This window comes from Nicotiana attenuata, unplaced genomic scaffold, assembly GCF_001879085.1.
Source record: "Nicotiana attenuata strain UT unplaced genomic scaffold, NIATTr2, whole genome shotgun sequence".
Lineage (NCBI taxonomy): Eukaryota > Viridiplantae > Streptophyta > Magnoliopsida > Solanales > Solanaceae > Nicotiana > Nicotiana attenuata.
In genome coordinates, this window is record NW_017673506.1 from 39,994 (window position 1) to 47,655 (window position 7,662).

A 7,662-nucleotide genomic window follows, 5' to 3' on the forward strand; every position below is an offset into this window, starting at 1 on the left:
TTTCAAACTGGATTTAACCGTTCTAGGAACCATTTTTTTATTGTTTTAGATAACCAGAATGTGCTCAGTCTCTTAAAACCCAGCTATGTGCCCCTCTATCAAAAACCAAGTCGAAAATTCACAAGCATTAAAAAAAACAGAATTTTAAATATGAAAAAAAAAGAGCTCATTTACCATATCACAATCACTTGGTTATATGAATCCTTCACTAGAACTTCAAAAAGAATGTGATTCATATCATTGTCGGATGTGGGGATTGTTAGGTGTGTCAAGGGCTTTTGGTAAGAGTTAGGGTTTAAAAGTTTGTGTAAGTGTGTTAGGGTATGGACTTAATTATTAGTATAATGTTGGGTATGGACACCATTCAATAATACTAGAATTTAGATATTGAATTAAAGAAATATAATAAATGTATAAACATTATTTAATTTTTGTAACAAAAAATCTAGAATTAAAGAAAACATAGAAATGTAATGCTGTTATACTAAATAGAGTTTAACTAACGATTCGGTATTCATATTTTAATACAGAATTTATCTAATTGATTTATGACAAATTATGAAAATGGATATCCTTTAACTATAATCTTTAAAAACATGTTCATCAAATTTTGTGTGACCTTAATGTTAAATATAATAAAATCTATGGATTATTGTTACTCCAGTAATACTTTATCACAGTTTTGAACTTTGTTTGAGAATAAAAGATGAAAGTAGACAAATTCATAATGATCTCAATATGGTCTACTGGCAAAAGTAGCGGAAATTAAACTTGATTCACTATCTTATTACTGTAACAAATGCATATCATGCATTTCTTACTAAGTGTCCAAGGATCTAGTTAGAGGATTTCTAGTAAACATCTTCCTGTACTAGGCCAAGGAAATCAACTCATTCTTCAGAAGCAACAATTGAGCACAAATAATATTATCCGTTTTAAGCCTTCAAGCTTAAGCATTAATGGACATTTAAACAAATACCCATGCTTAGTGACTTCAAGCTGAAGCATTAAAGCAGTCATGTTAGAACAAACACACATGAGCATTATGAAAGATTCACATCACGAAACATTAATAAAATTAAATAGCCAACAAAACTTGTATTAAACATGAGCCATAGCATAGATTGTCAAAACACGCCATGCTAACATAAATTGTCCAAAATATGGCATAGCAGGATTGTCAAAACACGCAATTCAAAACCAATCCATGTACCAGAATTTGTCCAAAATGTAATTTTCATAATTGTTTAAAAACCACATTATACTAATATTCAATACAATTCAGCTACAGGTGATGCACACCTAAATTCAGAATTCTCAATTGCTGAATGTCTGAGGAACTTTTATAATCTACCATTCGTCAACGCCTGCGATCTGTGATATTCGCAAAGAGCCGGAGGACTTTGCCACAGAGAAGCTTCAACAGTTGCATGTGAGGAACTTATCCTCCAAGCCTCCTAATCACAAGTTTTCTGAGGTTGATGAATTGTTGTTTCTACAAAACTTGCTTCCAAATCGAATGTTATCACAAGTGCCCATAGAGTACACAATAAAGAATTCCACCTACGAAATATTTTTTTTTATTTAAAAAAAAAACACAAATGATTTCAGCACCTAAGAAGTCACCAATAATGGTTATCGATGAGGAGAATACAGAATATAACCAAATGATTAAGTAATAGAGTAACCTTGATTTCATATGTTCTTAAACTATGGGAGCTTTCATCAAAGACAAAGCAAAAAGATCTTGACAAACGTAAATACACATTCATCCGAGATATCAAGACCAGAAAGGTAAGATATTTTGACACAGCCAACAAGAACAACGGGGAAATTTAGTCGGTACATCTTCTCCTGCACCTAGCATCCATTAACTAGAAGGAACTCCCAAATAAAAAATGATGGCCACATTAACCACAATATAATCCATCTAATGAAAAAGCACTAGAACTGAAGTTAATGAGCCACAATTTACCTTGAGCTACAAATGGTTATCCAAATGGAGATGCTCCACCGCAGATAAAGACTCAAGAACCCTAGTATAGTCAGCGTATTGTGCTTCCAGGACTCAAGCCTCCCCTAAAAAGGCAAACGATACTGTGCCAACGAAGAGGAAATATTTCTATCAAAATGATAAGCCCATACTCTGACTGTGAAGTCCAAGGCGACTTCAATTTGGGGGCATCAATAAAACATGACCCAACCAGACTGATTAATCTGAAGCAGAAAGCAAATCAATTGCCCGCAAGCAAACGGAGCACTGAGAGATTAAGGTCCAAACAATGTGTACTCGATTGTAACGATTGTATAGCATTAGGCAAAGTAACCTATCAAAATCCTTGTAGGCATGTCGGATGGTTTATTGAACAATCTTCATAGAGGATAGGTGAGCCGGATCAAAAGCACACATTTGAAAAATAAAAGCGGGCAATTATGTATGCGTGTCCGTCCTATAATTTCGGAAATTTCAATATTGAGATGTTCAATAGCCATTTTTCAATGAGAAACCCTAACAACTAATATAAAATAAGAAAAATTGTCCGAATACGGAATTAAGAGGTAAAGTGTTTAACACGTCCTCGATGATGAGGTTTCAAAAAATGGCGGATTATAGTATTCAAAGTAACACGGTTGGTGCAATTTTTAACCAAAGGGTTCGATCAAGAGTATAGTTGTGAGAATTACTCACCCAAGTATATCATTGTCTCTCTTGATAAGATGTCGTTGTTTTCTAACAAACATCCGTTGTAAGGCATCCGTAATAAAGAATTATGATCAATACACATCATAGGAAAGATTTGCCTAGTATCCAAAGGTTAAAGTTCTAATGCAATTTTTTCTTCCGACTGGAGCCATCATATTAAGCTTATGATTTATAGGTAACTGATGAGAGTAGGAATAAACGAAAATTTAAGATTACGATTATGGGAAAAAGAAGAAGAGGAGAAGCAAGAACCTGTTGAAATTTTTGAATGATGGAGCGCCAAAAAAGACCAATTGGCGGATCAAACCCAAAAGCGAATTTTGGGGGATCGATTAAACAATCTCCAATGTAGATATTATACAACCTCATTTAGAATTATCAAATGTATATAAATTGAACGTCTTACAAACGCATCAAAAGTTATAATCGGTTCGTTGGTTAAGTAAGCGTTAATGAATGAGGCAGGCGTCTCGAGATCGAATCTCACCTTTAACAGGGTGTTATTCTAATTTTTTCCAATCAAGCCAAATCATTTTTGTGTTTTTTTTAAAAAAAAGGTTAAACCAGTAGTTACATTTTTATCTACTTTATTTACATTTTTGAAAAAAAAAAGGTTAATTCCATCATTTACATTTTTATCCATATAAGTCATTACACTAATATGATTTGTAAGTAGGTAATTATCGTTGTAGTTACGTCAGTAATGTCGACCGTTTAATTAAATAGCAGTTATATTTAAGTGCATACGTATGGCCTAAGCAAACCATATAAGTCATTTACACCTAATATGGTTGTAGTTAAAGTAAATTATATTCGTTGTTTGGTATCATAGTAATATCGACCGTTTATATAATAGCCTTTTATATTAACGTGTCATTCGTATCGGCCCTATAGCAACCATATAAGTCATTCAACTAATATGGTTGTAGTAAGGTAATTATATCGTTGTGGATTCGTTATAATGTCGACCGTTATATAATAGGCCGTTTATATTAAGGCGCATACGTATCGCCTATAGAACCTATAAAGCTCATTACAACTAATATGATTGTTATAGGTATTATATCGTTGTTTCGTAAGTAATGTTCGGACGTTTATTATAATAGCCGTTTTAATCATTAAGGGCATAACGATATCTGCCTATTAGCAACGCATATAAGTCATTACACTAATATGGTTGTAGTAAGGTAATATATCGTTTGTGTTCGTAGTAATAATCCAACCGTTTATAGTAATACCCGTTTATATATTAAGTCATACGTATCGGCCTACTAGACCATATAAGTCATTACACTATAATGGTTTAGTAAGGTAATTATTCATTTTGTGTTCGTAGTAATCGACCGTTTATATAATAGCCGTTTATATTAAGGGCATACGTATCGCCTATTAGCACCATAAAGTCCTTCATCACTAATTATGGTTGTAGTAAGGTTAAATTATATCGTTGTTGGTTCGTAGTAATGTCGACCGTTTATATTAATTCATACGTATCGGCCTATAGCAACATATAAGTTCTTACACTAATATTCGGTTGTATAGTAAGTTTAATCGTTGTAGTTCGTAGTAATGTCGACCGTTTATATAATAGCCATTTATATAATTAAGGGCATATACGTATCGGCCTTATAGCAACCATATAAGTCATTAACCTAATAATGGTTGTAGTAAGGTAATTATATCCGTTGTGGTTCGAGTAATGTCGACCGTTTATATTAATAGCGCGTTTATATTTAAGGTCATACGTATCGGCCTAAATAGCAACATAGAAGTCATTACACTTAATATGGTTTGTAGTAAGGTAATTATAACTTCGTTTGTGGTTCGTAGTAAATGTCAACCGTTATATATAATAGGCGTTTATATTAAGGGGCATACGTATCGGCCTAAATAGCAACCATATAAGTCATTAACACTAAATATGGTTGTAGTAAAGGTTAATTATATCGTTGTTGGTTCGTAAGTAATGTCGACCGTTTATATAATAGCCGTTCTATATTAAGGTTGCATACGTATCGGCCTATAGCAACACATAAGTTATTGCACAATATTGATTGTAATAAGGTAATTAATTATCGTTGTAGTTCGTAGTAATGTCGACCGTTTATATAAATAGACCGTTTATATTAAGGTTCATACGTATCGGCCTATAGCAACTATATAAGTCCTTACCACTAATATGGTTTAGTCGTATGACGTACGATAATTAATCGTTGCGATTCACAATAATTGATCGTTCTATATTTTTTCATTATAAGGTCATACGTATCGGCCCTATATCAACCATTAAGTCCATTTCGCTTATAGATTGTAGTAATAGCCTAAAGCCTAATTAATAGTCATTATATTCATAGTAAACTCGATCTTTTATATAAATTAGGTGTCTTATATAACTTCATTAAATTAAGGTCATATTATATTACCTTATTATATAATAGTCAAATATATAATTATATATATATTTATTGGTTTAATCCTAATCATAATAAAAGGGAAATCTTGATACTTTTAGGACCTAATGTATTCTAGCTTCTTTTTTAGGAGGGAAAACAAGAAGACAATTTTTGACTAAAATGTTAAATACCATAATTTCGGAGGGAAACAAAGGGAAAAGGAAAAAATTAAATTGGAGGAAAATTGAAAGTTTTTACTCTTTATATTATCTCTTAAACACAAGAACAACATCTCCAACTCTCTAAACACAAAATAGATACCATAAAACATGAATGCTAAACGTATGGATTGAAAAAGAATTCTAATCCATGGTTCGGAATGAAGGTGGCCCAAATTCGTACATTAAAGCGTTGATTTTCTGGTAATTTTATTTTTCTTAAATTTTCAATGATTTGAGTAAATTGTTGATTATCCCAAGGCATGACCGTAACCACTATCTATACAGTTATGTTCTTCAGTTTAATTCCAAAGAGATTCTGTGGCTATCTTCTCCTTTTCGTTAAAACATGCTTCGAATGTAATGGGAAGGAGTGGGCTGTGACTTCTCAAAAGTGTGTTCGTAGAAGACTCGTCAATGGGTGGAAACAATTTGTTGTCGACAATAAAATCTGAAGAAAGGAATGTCCTGCTCTTTGAACTAGTTGAGGCTACATCAGGGGTGTGAATTTTCTTCTGTTTGAAGAGCTAGATTAACTAATGCTTAGCTTGATAATTTTATTCTCTTTAGTTATATGTGATGACATTCAAATGGATCGTAGTAATGGATTCATATGATTGTTCTTTATAATATTGTTGTGTTTTTTTCCATTTATTATTTTTTATATTTTTTTTTATTTCAAGAAGACTAATGTTTTATAAATAGTCAATTAAAATTGGGAAGTCATTAAACAGTGCAAAAGTCCCCCAATTTTTTCCTATCATTTTACAAACAAGAACAAGACTATGAAGATTATTTTCTTTTTTCCAAAAAAAGTTTAAAAATCGACATTAATTTGCTCCATTAGTCAAAACCTAAACCTAACGTAAACCTAAACGAACCTAAATCAAAAAAGAACGTAAACCTAAACCTAAACCTAAACCTAATCAAAAAATATATTTATATTAAACCAAAAATACTCACGTGGGCCAATTATACAATCTTTACATGGATTAATCAAGTCTTCTAAGGTAAGACTATATGAGATAAAACCTATGAAGTGCACTTCCACTATATGGCAGAATTTTAAAAAATAAAATAAAACGAAAACAATCTGTATAAACAATCTGTATAGTCATTGAGGAGTGTAATGGTGCATAGAGGAGTGAAATATACTACTGGAAAGTGTAATGGTTGCATGAAGGAGTGTAAGAGGCTACTGGGTAGTGCAATGGATGCATGGAGGAGTGGAAGGGGCTGCTATTGGGAAGTGTAATGGTTGCATAGGGTCTCTACAAAGAGACTTTAATTCCTACCGGGAAGTGGAAAGAGATTATAATCCTCCCTATATATTTTTCTGAAAAATATGCTAGACCTACATAAGACAATCAAACTAGAAATACTACTAAGCATAACGATGGATAAGACCCGACAAAGAAACATGTTGAACAACCGCTGCATGGCTCACCTGTGAGTCATAACATTTGTACCAAGATCTGAAGCGTGATTACACCAAGCTGAAGCGTGAGGTTACAGAGTTGATTGAGAGGGTGGTTCGTGATAGTAGCATTGATTACCTCAAGAGTGTCATGTTGGAAGAGCATCCCCTTACTTCGATCTATAACTATGCTTGACGATATGCCCACACCATCCGTCCATAGTGGAGCTAAGAGCAATTCTATCATTGTTTATCACTAGTGATACCCGAGTCTGCCTCCAAGACCTCAAAGTCTCCTTTCAGTGAACCGCATATTGAGTAGTCCATGCATTATGAAGATTTATTTCATTTCTTTTTTTATTATGTGTTTGTTCGTCTATGAAGTTTCTACCCGGCCCCTATGTTGATGGTTTTATTTTTCAAGTTAGTATTGGTGATGTTATCAACCCCAATGTCGTATTAATGAAGGAATTTATTATTATTATTATGTTTTGAATCTTTTTTATATTTTATATTTTTTATGAACTTTTTCCAGATTACCTGGGGTTTTGTATTAGCAAGAATAGAGTTTGATGATACAATAAAAGGGTATAGAAAACCCTTCTAAAAACAGCGAGGCAATAATGATCGTTTGATTAAAGTTAACAAAACAAGTCCTATTGTCTTCAATATTCCAACTGTTCGTGTTTGATGCCTAATGAAATGAAAGTACTAATAATAACATTTGTAAAGATAATTAAGTAACTCTAAAATTGGTCAATTTATTTTCCAAATTATATAAGCACATTCAACTTATTTGACAACAACACTGGGACAAATAGAAAAATGTATTGTCAATAATTTATGAAGATAGTTTAGTACTTCAAGATGCAAAATAGCACATACTGAACTCAGGGAGATAGTTGTATGAGTACTTGAAGATAGTTGATG